General features: G+C 42.3%; 2 non-coding genes across 2 annotated transcripts; both read right to left on the minus strand.

The window, feature by feature from the left end:
* Window positions 1-6760: 6760 nt before the first annotated feature.
* TRNAA-AGC lies at window positions 6761-6833 on the minus strand. The gene has a single exon. It is a non-coding gene; the product is annotated as a tRNA-Ala (tRNA).
* Window positions 6834-7033: 200 nt separating this feature from the next.
* Window positions 7034-7106, minus strand: TRNAA-AGC. Its single transcript has one exon. It is a non-coding gene; the product is annotated as a tRNA-Ala (tRNA).
* Between the last annotated feature and the right edge of the window lie 4655 nt (window positions 7107-11761).

Below are 11761 nucleotides of genomic sequence, written 5' to 3' on the forward strand. Positions count from 1 at the left end.
ATGGAGAAGTTGACTACTGATAAGAGTTGTTTATGAGTCTGTGAAAGTAAAACAAAGAGTGTTTTTTCACAGTATATTCAAATCTGCAAAAAGAAATGGAGAAGTGGGGGATCGATCCTGATAAAAGCTGTTTATGGAATCATGATGGTGACATATATTTGTGAAAAAAGAAATGGAAAAGTGGGTGATTATTGTTGCACTGCTTTGGCTTGCAGAAACATATATTTGTGCTCATTTTTTGTTTTTCCTTTTATGTCTAGAAGGATTTTTCGCATGTTTGCACAAAGATGCAGCTGGCAACGTTCAAGCAGTGGCCATTGTCAACGTTTACGAGCCTGCGAAAGAGCTCTTTATGAGTATGCAAAATAACAACAAATGGAGAAGTTGACTACTGATAAGAGTTGTTTATGAGTCTGTGAAAGTAAAACAAAGAGTGTTTTTTCACAGTATATTCAGATCTGCAAAAAGAAATGGAGAAGTGGGGGATCGATCCTGATAAGAGCTGTTTATGGAATCATGATGGTGACACATATTTGTGCAAAAAGAAATGGAAAAGTGGGTGATTATTGTTGCACTGCTTTGGCTTGCAGAAAACATATATTTGTGCTCATTTTTTGTTTTTCCTTTTATGTCTAGAAGGATTTTTCGCATGTTTGCACAGAGATGCAGCTGGCAACGTTCAAGCAGTGGCCATTGTCAACGTTTACGAGTCTGCGAAAGAGCTGTTTATGAGTATGCAAAATAACAACAAATGGAGAAGTTGACTACTGATAAGAGTTGTTTATGAGTCTGTGAAAGTAAAACAAAGAGTGCTTTTTCACAGTATATTTAGATCTGCAAAAAGAAATGGAGAAGTGGGGGATCGATCCTGATAAGAGTTGTTTATGGAATCATGATGGTGACATACATTTGTGCAAAAAGAAATGGAAAAGTGGGTGATTACTGTTGCACTGCTTTGGCTTGCAGAAAACATATATTTGTGCTTATTTTTTGTTTTTCCTTTTATGTCTAGAAGGATTTTTCGCATGTTTGCACAGAGATGCAGCTGACAACGTTCAAGCAGTGACCATTGTCAACATTTACGAGTCTGCGAAAGAGCTGTTTATGAGTATGCAAAATAACAACAAATGGAGAAGTTGACTACTGATAAGAGTTGTTTATGAGTCTGTGAAAGTAAAACAAAGAGTGCTTTTTCACAGTATATTCAGATCTGCAAAAAGAAATGGAGAAGTGGGGGATCGATCCTGATAAGAGCTGTTTATGGAATCATGATGGTGACATATATTTGTGCAAAAAGAAATGGAAAAGTGGGTGATTATTGTTGCACTGCTTTGGCTTGCAGAAAACATATATTTGTGCTCATTTTTTGTTTTTCCTTTTATGTCTAGAAGGATTTTTCGCATGTTTGCACAGAGATGCAGCTGGCAACGTTCAAGCAGTGGCCATTGTCAACGTTTACGAGTCTGCGAAAGAGCTGTTTATGAGTATGCAAAATAACAACAAATGGAGAAGTTGACTACTGATAAGAGTTGTTTATGAGTCTGTGAAAGTAAAACAAAGAGTGCTTTTTCACAGTATATTTAGATCTGCAAAAAGAAATGGAGAAGTGGGGGACCGATCCTGATAAGAGTTGTTTATGGAATCATGATGGTGACATATATTTGTGCAAAAAGAAATGGAAAAGTGGGTGATTATTGTTGCACTGCTTTGGCTTGCAGAAAACATATATTTGTGCTCATTTTTTGTTTTTCCTTTTATGTCTAGAAGGATTTTTCGCATGTTTGCACAGAGATGCAGCTGGCAACGTTCAAGCAGTGGCCATTGTCAATGTTTACGAGTCTGCGAAAGAGCTGTTTATGAGTATGCAAAATAACAACAAATGGAGAAGTTGACTACTGATAAGAGTTGTTTATGAGTCTGTGAAAGTAAAACAAAGAGTGTTTTTTCACAGTATATTCAGATCTGCAAAAAGAAATGGAGAAGTGGGGGATCGATCCTGATAAGAGCTGTTTATGGAATCATGATGGTGACATATATTTGTGCAAAAAGAAATGGAAAAGTGGGTGATTATTGTTGCACTGCTTTGGCTTGCAGAAAACATATATTTGTCCTCATTTTTTGTTTTTCCTTTTATGTCTAGAAGGATTTTTCGCATGTTTGCACAGAGATGCAGCTGGCAACGTTCAAGCAGTGGCCATTGTCAACGTTTACGAGTCTGCGAAAGAGCTGTTTATGAGTATGCAAAATAACAACAAATGGAGAAGTTGACTACTGATAAGAGTTGTTTATGAGTCTGTGAAAGTAAAACACAGAGTGCTTTTTCACAGTATATTCAGATCTGCAAAAAGAAATGGAGAAGTGGGGGATCGATCCTGATAAGAGTTGTTTATGGAATCATGATGGTGACATATATTTGTGCAAAAAGAAATGGAAAAGTGGGTGATTATTGTTGCACTGCTTTGGCTTGCAGAAAACATATATTTGTGCTCATTTTTTGTTTTTCCTTTTATGTCTAGAAGGATTTTTCGCATGTTTGCACAGAGATGCAGCTGGCAACGTTCAAGCAGTGGCCATTGTCAACGTTTACGAGTCTGCGAAAGAGCTGTTTATGAGTATGCAAAATAACAACAAATGGAGAAGTTGACTACTGATAAGAGTTGTTTATGAGTCTGTGAAAGTAAAACAAAGAGTGTTTTTTCACAGTATATTCAGATCTGCAAAAAGAAATGGAGAAGTGGGGGATCGATCCTGATAAAAGCTGTTTATGGAATCATGATGGTGACATATATTTGTGAAAAAAGAAATGGAAAAGTGGGTGATTATTGTTGCACTGCTTTGGCTTGCAGAAACATATATTTGTGCTCATTTTTTGTTTTTCCTTTTATGTCTAGAAGGATTTTTCGCATGTTTGCACAAAGATGCAGCTGGCAACGTTCAAGCAGTGGCCATTGTCAACGTTTACGAGCCTGCGAAAGAGCTCTTTATGAGTATGCAAAATAACAACAAATGGAGAAGTTGACTACTGATAAGAGTTGTTTATGAGTCTGTGAAAGTAAAACAAAGAGTGTTTTTTCACAGTATATTCAGATCTGCAAAAAGAAATGGAGAAGTGGGGGATCGATCCTGATAAGAGCTGTTTATGGAATCATGATGGTGACACATATTTGTGCAAAAAGAAATGGAAAAGTGGGTGATTATTGTTGCACTGCTTTGGCTTGCAGAAAACATATATTTGTGCTCATTTTTTGTTTTTCCTTTTATGTCTAGAAGGATTTTTCGCATGTTTGCACAGAGATGCAGCTGGCAACGTTCAAGCAGTGGCCATTGTCAACGTTTACGAGTCTGCGAAAGAGCTGTTTATGAGTATGCAAAATAACAACAAATGGAGAAGTTGACTACTGATAAGAGTTGTTTATGAGTCTGTGAAAGTAAAACAAAGAGTACTTTTTCACAGTATATTTAGATCTGCAAAAAGAAATGGAGAAGTGGGGGACCGATCCTGATAATAGTTGTTTATGGAATCATGATGGTGACATATATTTGTGCAAAAAGAAATGGAAAAGTGGGTGATTATTGTTGCACTGCTTTGGCTTCCAGAAAACATATATTTGTGCTCATTTTTTGTTTTTCCTTTTATGTCTAGAAAGATTTTTCGCATGTTTGCACAGAGATGCAGCTGGCAACGTTCAAGCAGTGGCCATTGTCAACGTTTACGAGTCTGCGAAAGAGCTGTTTATGAGTATGCAAAATAACAACAAATGGAGAAGTTGACTACTGATAAGAGTTGTTTATGAGTCTGTGAAAGTAAAACAAAGAGTGTTTTTTCACAGTATATTCAGATCTGCAAAAAGAAATGGAGAAGTGGGGGATCGATCCTGATAAGAGCTGTTTATGGAATCATGATGGTGACATATATTTGTGCAAAAAGAAATGGAAAAGTGGGTGATTATTGTTGCACTGCTTTGGCTTGCAGAAAACATATATTTGTGCTCATTTTTTGTTTTTCCTTTTATGTCTAGAAGGATTTTTCGCATGTTTGCACAGAGATGCAGCTGGCAACGTTCAAGCAGTGGCCATTGTCAATGTTTACGAGTCTGCGAAAGAGCTGTTTATGAGTATGCAAAATAACAACAAATGGAGAAGTTGACTACTGATAAGAGTTGTTTATGAGTCTGTGAAAGTAAAACAAAGAGTGCTTTTTCACAGTATATTTAGATCTGCAAAAAGAAATGGAGAAGTGGGGGATCGATCCTGATAAGAGCTGTTTATGGAATCATGATGGTGACATATATTTGTGCAAAAAGAAATGGAAAAGTGGGTGATTATTGTTGCACTGCTTTGGCTTGCAGAAAACATATATTTGTGCTCATTTTTTGTTTTTCCTTTTATGTCTAGAAGGATTTTTCGCATGTTTGCACAGAGATGCAGCTGGCAACGTTCAAGCAGTGGCCATTGTCAACGTTTACGAGTCTGCGAAAGAGCTGTTTATGAGTATGCAAAATAACAACAAATGGAGAAGTTGACTACTGATAAGAGTTGTTTATGAGTCTGTGAAAGTAAAACACAGAGTGCTTTTTCAAAGTATATTCAGATCTGCAAAAAGAAATGGAGAAGTGGGGGATCGATCCTGATAAGAGTTGTTTATGGAATCATGATGGTGACATACATTTGTGCAAAAAGAAATGGAAAAGTGGGTGATTACTGTTGCACTGCTTTGGCTTGCAGAAAACATATATTTGTGCTCATTTTTTGTTTTTCCTTTTATGTCTAGAAGGATTTTTCGCATGTTTGCACAGAGATGCAGCTGACAACGTTCAAGCAGTGACCATTGTCAACATTTACGAGTCTGCGAAAGAGCTGTTTATGAGTATGCAAAATAACAACAAATGGAGAAGTTGACTACTGATAAGAGTTGTTTATGAGTCTGTGAAAGTAAAACAAAGAGTGCTTTTTCACAGTATATTCAGATCTGCAAAAAGAAATGGAGAAGTGGGGGATCGATCCTGATAAGAGCTGTTTATGGAATCATGATGGTGACATATATTTGTGCAAAAAGAAATGGAAAAGTGGGTGATTATTGTTGCACTGCTTTGGCTTGCAGAAAACATATATTTGTGCTCATTTTTTGTTTTTCCTTTTATGTCTAGAAGGATTTTTCGCATGTTTGCACAGAGATGCAGCTGGCAACGTTCAAGCAGTGGCCATTGTCAACGTTTACGAGTCTGCGAAAGAGCTGTTTATGAGTATGCAAAATAACAACAAATGGAGAAGTTGACTACTGATAAGAGTTGTTTATGAGTCTGTGAAAGTAAAACAAAGAGTGCTTTTTCACAGTATATTCAGATCTGCAAAAAGAAATGGAGAAGTGGGGGATCAATCCTGATAAGAGCTGTTTATGGAATCATGATGGTGACATATATTTGTGCAAAAAGAAATGGAAAAGTGGGTGATTATTGTTGCACTGCTTTGGCTTGCGGAAAACATATATTTGTGCTCATTTTTTGTTTTTCCTTTTATGTCTAGAAGGATTTTTCGCATGTTTGCACAGAGATGCAGCTGGCAACGTTCAAGCAGTGGCCATTGTCAACGTTTACGAGCCTACGAAAGAGCTGTTTATGAGTATGCAAAATAACAACAAATGGAGAAGTTGACTACTGATAAGAGTTGTTTATGAGTCTGTGAAAGTAAAACAAAGAGTGTTTTTTCACAGTATATTCAGGTCTGCAAAAAGAAATGGAGAAGTGGGGGATCGATCCTGATAAGAGCTGTTTATGGAATCATGATGGTGACATATATTTGTGCAAAAAGAAATGGAAAAGTGGGTGATTATTGTTGCACTGCTTTGGCTTGCAGAAAACATATATTTGTGCTCATTTTTTGTTTTTCTTTTATGTCTAGAAGGATTTTTCGCATGTTTGCACAGAGATGCAGCTGGCAACGTTCAAGCAGTGGCCATTGTCAACGTTTACGAGTCTGCGAAAGAGCTGTTTATGAGTATGCAAAATAACAACAAATGGAGAAGTTGACTACTGATAAGAGTTGTTTATGAGTCTGTGAAAGTAAAACAAAGAGTGCTTTTTCACAGTATATTTAGATCTGCAAAAAGAAATGGAGAAGTGGGGGATCGATCCTAATAAGAGCTGTTTATGGAATCATGATGGTGACATATATTTGTGCAAAAAGAAATGGAAAAGTGGGTGATTATTGTTGCACTGCTTTGGCTTGCAGAAAACATATATTTGTGCTCATTTTTTGTTTTTCCTTTTATGTCTAGAAGGATTTTTCGCATGTTTGCACAGAGATGCAGCTGGCAACGTTCAAGCAGTGGCCATTGTCAACGTTTACGAGTCTGCGAAAGAGCTGTTTATGAGTATGCAAAATAACAACAAATGGAGAAGTTGACTACTGATAAGAGTTGTTTATGAGTCTGTGAAAGTAAAACAAAGAGTGCTTTTTCACAGTATATTCAGATCTGTAAAAAGAAATGGAGAAGTGGGGGATCGATCCTGATAAGAGCTGTTTATGGAATCATGATGGTGACATATATTTGTGCAAAAAGAAATGGAAAAGTGGGTGATTATTGTTGCACTGCTTTGGCTTGCAGAAAACATATATTTGTGCTCATTTTTTGTTTTTCCTTTTATGTCTAGAAGGATTTTTCGCATGTTTGGGAGATTTGGAGTTTGCAAGAGTGAAGTCAAGAATCAAGATAGTTTTTGTTACAGAGAATTGCAAAAAAGAAAATCGAAAAAAAGGACAATGGAGAAGTGGGGTATCGATCCCCATACCTCTCGCATGCTAAGCGAGCGCTCTACCATCTGAGCTACATCCCCTTTTTGACAAATGTTTATTAATAAAGTAAAATGAAGATAATATTTCTTCACACTCAGAACTGAATTAGTTTTGATTTTACCTTATTCATTCTGATAAATAAAGAGGAAAAATGGAGCAGTGGGGTAAAATAGTATTTCTTCACACTCAGTACCGAATTAGTTTGGATTTTACATGAAAAATAAAGAAAAAAAAAACTCAATGGAGAAGTGGGGTATCGATCCCCATACCTCTCGCATGCTAAGCGAGCGCTCTACCATCTGAGCTACATCCCCGGTTGGTCTGCTGCAATAATCCTTCCGCTGAAGACTGTTCAATTGGGATGAAATCGTGACAATCAGTAATTCCATCTTTCTCTTCTTCTCTTATTTTCATGCAAGATTAGTTGAATTCGTCTTGTACGCGAGATATACATTTCAGACACCGTGGTTTGCCCCCCTTTCACAAAAAGAAACAAAATAATCCAAAAACATACATTTTACTGACCCTGCAACGTTTTCAGTGTCCGTGAATGTAACAAGAGAAGCAAAATCTCGTCGTGTGAATGTGCAGAAGAACAATGTAATGTGCAGAAACAAGTACTATTATTACGGCATTGTGGGATAAGATCTGAATTTTGTTCAAAAAATATCCCAGCAAAATGCAGCAAGTCGTGTCCGGGCACATTAGCATCGCCATGTTCAGAATTCGATATCTGCCAAGAAATTCAGTTTCTGCTGTTAAGCTGTATATTGTTAGGATATAGGAGATCTGTTAGTACTTGTGTTTATCTCCTATATCTCCTGTAACTATCTGTAATCTATGCCCTAGTGCACCCATATAAATACATCCCAAGGCCACCATGTTAGGTGCGCCGATCCAATCTCCCTTTCTCTTGTTTCACATGGTATCGGGCCTACCCACGTGATTGCATCATGGGCTCCCCTACAGCTTCCGCTTCTTCTTCCGCCGCCCTCACCACGCTCTCCCTGCCCGCCGCCTTCAATGGGCCGCCGGCCTCTGCCGTCCCCTCTCCCTCCGCTAGCCTTGTCACCGCAAAGCTAACCACCTCCAATTTTCTCATCTGGAAGGCGCAAGTTCTTCCCCCTCTTCGCATCGCTGGCGCCACGGGCTACGTCGATGGCACTCTGCCAGCTCCCTCCAAGCTTCTGGATCCCGATGACAAGGGAGTGTGCGCCCCCAATCCGGAGTATGCCACCTGGTTCCGCCAGGATCAGATCGTCCTCAGCTACCTCCTCGCCTCTATTTCTGATGAAGTACTGCATAGTTGGAGACCTCTCGTGCCATCTAGTTGCACGTCGAGGAGATGTACACCATCCATTGCCGTGCCAGCATCGTCCAGATCAAGATGGACATGGCGGTCTTCAGGAAAGGAACCCTTTCCATGGCGGACTACTTCGCCAAGATCCACGCCAACGCCGATCAGCTTGCAGCTGTCGGCCGCCCCATGCGCGACGAGGACATCATCACCGCCGTCATCACGGGCCTCGACAATGACTACGAGCCTCTCATCACCGCGTACACCACTCGTCCCAAGGGCATGACGCTTGGAGAGTTCTACTCCCACGCGATCTCCTTCGACCGGCGCCGCGAATACAACGCTGCTCGTCTTCATCTTCAGCATGGCGGCTCCTCCGTCAACTACGTCGCTCGTGACTCCGCCGGCAACACAACAACTCCAATCGGGGCAAGGGCAACTACCACGGCAAGGGCTGCGGCAACTCTGGAGATCGCGGCGGCTACAACAACAACTCTCGTGGTGGCGATCGCGGAAACCGCGGTGGCGGCGGCTCGCGCCAACAAGGCGACTTTGGCGGCAATCGCCGTGGTGATCGCGGTGACTACGGCGACCGCGGCGATAACCGCGTTCAGTGCCAGCTCTGCCGCGGCCCGGGGCACTACGCCTGGGAGTGTGGTCAGCGCAATAACCATGCGTTCCAGCGCTATAACCATGCATCGCCATGTTCAGAATTCGATATCTGTCAAAAAAATTCAGTTTCTGCTGGTCTAAAAATATATTTATTCCCTGCTGATAAACTGAAACTTTAAGCAGAACAACAGAACTCAAGTTCCCAACTCACTGCAAGAACCACCACATCTGTACCGACACCATCTAATAGAGATGCAGCTAGCAACGTTCAAGTACTGGCCATTGTCAACGCATTTTTACAGATTAATGGCAAGTGTCATGGTCAAACAGTTTCAGAATTCTAGAATTTTGGTGGCAAAGCTAATAGTTCCATATACTGTCAGAAGAAGAAACACAAGAACAAAAGGAACACAAGACTGCATGCTGTGTTTTTCAGAACCCATATCTCAACAAAAGGAACTGGGTTCTAATGCCATCGTGCCCGAGGCAGCGACACTTCTGAAGAGGTGGACAGGAAGGCGACTTCTAGGGCGGCGTCTCTCTGCTCTGCATCGACATCCGCATACTGCAGCGCCGTGTGGGCTGAGTTAGCAGAAAATCTTGGACTAGTTTGGGTTTTCATGCGTAACAGGTGCTGCAGCAAGTTTAGATAAGAATATAAAAAAGAAAAACACAAAACTCAAAGTTAAAACACACAAAATGTTCAGAATTCGATCTCTGTCAAAACACAAAATTCAGTCTCTGCTGATGAACTAAAACTCTAAGCAGAATAACAAAACTCAAGTGCTCAACTCATTGCAAGGACCACCAGATCTGTGCTGACACCAGATGCTTCATCTAAGAAAAAAAATGCTGCTAGCAACATTGAAGTACTGGTCATTGTCAACTCATTACAGACTACTATATGTCACTGCACCATTTTTCGAACAGTTTCAGCATTTTAGAACCGCGATGCCAGAGCAAATAGGTGCCCTACTGTCAGTTGAGAAAAGCACGTTTAGCTAGCAGAAACACAAGAAACTGCTGGGTTTTCATGAACCCCTATGTCAACAAAAGGAACTGGGTTCTAATGTCATCGTGTGTCGGAGGCGGCGACGCTTCTGAAGAGGTGGACAGGAAGGCGACTTCAAGAGGTGGACAGGAAGTTTCTCTCTACTCTGCATCGACATCCGCGTACCGCAGCGCTGCGTGGGCTGAATTAGTAGAAAATTAGATGAGCAGTTAGGCATCATGGGTCACAGGTACTGCAACAAGTTCAGATAACAAGATCAAAAAGAAAGATGATGTACAAAACCTCAAAACAATGTAGAGAATGTGCTGTGGAACAGAACTTGAATTTTGTCCACGTGTTACTCCAAACAATTACATTACAGTAGGCTAAAAAAACAGAAATGTTTATCTTCTCTGTGAAGAAGCTGAACTAGGCAGACTGAACTGATTTGGGTCTTCAAGTTCCAAAGTATTCCACTGGCTAGCTACCGGCACATATATGGTATTAAACTGAAGAATTGGATCATCTGAATCAAAGCAGAGTAGAATGGAAACCAAGAGTATCCATATCAAGTTTCAGTGTGGATTTTAGCATCTGTCACAATGTCGTGCCTGTTGACCACCTACTAATTTATTCAGCAACTTTTACTGATTATTAATGTCTACAGTCCTAAAATTGTTCAGACCATTACCAAGTCTGAACTCGTAATTAACTGAAACAGATCAGCAAAACTTTCAGACTAGACCGGTTTCAGTAAATTCTCATAATTTTCAGACTAGCAGGCAGAGTACTCCAGCAGAGCAGAGGCAGATTGGCAGTCAACTGAATTGAGAATCAAAATATCCGAACAACTGAAGCCAAAGGAGAAGTTTATGGATTCTCACCAGGCGAGCCGGCGTTGAGGACGACGACGCGGAAGTCCTGCTCGCTGCTGGGCAGGTCGACGACGAGTGGGAGCAGGCGGCCACCGCGGGCAGGGAGGCATATGACGATGTCGGGGACGCCTTCCATGCCCCACTCCGCGGACAGGCACACGGCCAGGTTGGTGCTGAGGCGGAGCAAGGACCTCCCAGCGAATGGGTACCAGCCTTGGGTGATGATGGCCCCGTCGGCGTTCAGCCACACGTAGTCGATCTCCCGCCACGTCAACATGGCGTCGGGGAGGGGAACCTGCAGTTGGAGTTGGGTTGCAAAGAACCATCATCACATCAAAGAGTCGCTCCCATCCCAAGCAATCGAAATTTACACGATTTGCAATCAAATTCCGATGCATGTTCGCGCAAATTCAACTATCCAAGAACCAAATTCGCGCAAATTCGGGAAGAATCAAGAAGCGGACATGGCATGGCGGACTCACCTCTGCCGGAAGTTCAGGCGGAATCGCCATGGTGGGGATGGGCTCCACGACCCAGTTCATCATCGTGCTGATAACCTGCGTGTCCTCGGCGCTGACACCATTGCCACGGTAGTGGCCGAGCACTTCAGTCGCGAGGAGACATCCGCCGTTGACGTTGCGAAGGTGCACGCCGTCCCTGCCTTGCATCCGGAATACGCGCCATAGAATGGCATTCATCTCCAAATCGTCCTGCTCGACGTCGCCATCCGAATCCGGATCATCGTAGTTGCGCTGCTCGACGCGGAGCCCGCGGCCGACCAGCGCCCGCGCATCCGTGGCGGCGAGGTAGCGGCCGTAGGCGGCGCTGCAGAGGAGCACGTGCGGGCCATAATCATCCAGATAGTGCAACTCTACTGCCCAAGCCGAGTTCACCGATGCCCGGCGGTCCTGGAGAGATACGCTATCCCCGTCCTCGTCGGCGTGGAGGTACCTGCCGAGCAAGGTGCTCCGCAGCCGCACGTGCTGGCCGTCGACGAAATGCTCCATCGGTCGTGGGTGCCCTGCACGGCGAAGATGGGGAGAGGGAGGTGGGGAGGATGGGTTCTTGGTTTCTTGGCGCTCCGGCGAGGGGAAGAAGGGGAGAAGGAAAGCTGTTGGTTGTTGGTTATGTTCGGGCGCCAAGCCTGAGTATTTCAAGCTGGGTGACGAGAGGAGATTTCGCACAAATGGGCCG

This window comes from Triticum dicoccoides, chromosome 4A (assembly GCF_002162155.2).
Source record: "Triticum dicoccoides isolate Atlit2015 ecotype Zavitan chromosome 4A, WEW_v2.0, whole genome shotgun sequence".
Lineage (NCBI taxonomy): Eukaryota > Viridiplantae > Streptophyta > Magnoliopsida > Poales > Poaceae > Triticum > Triticum dicoccoides.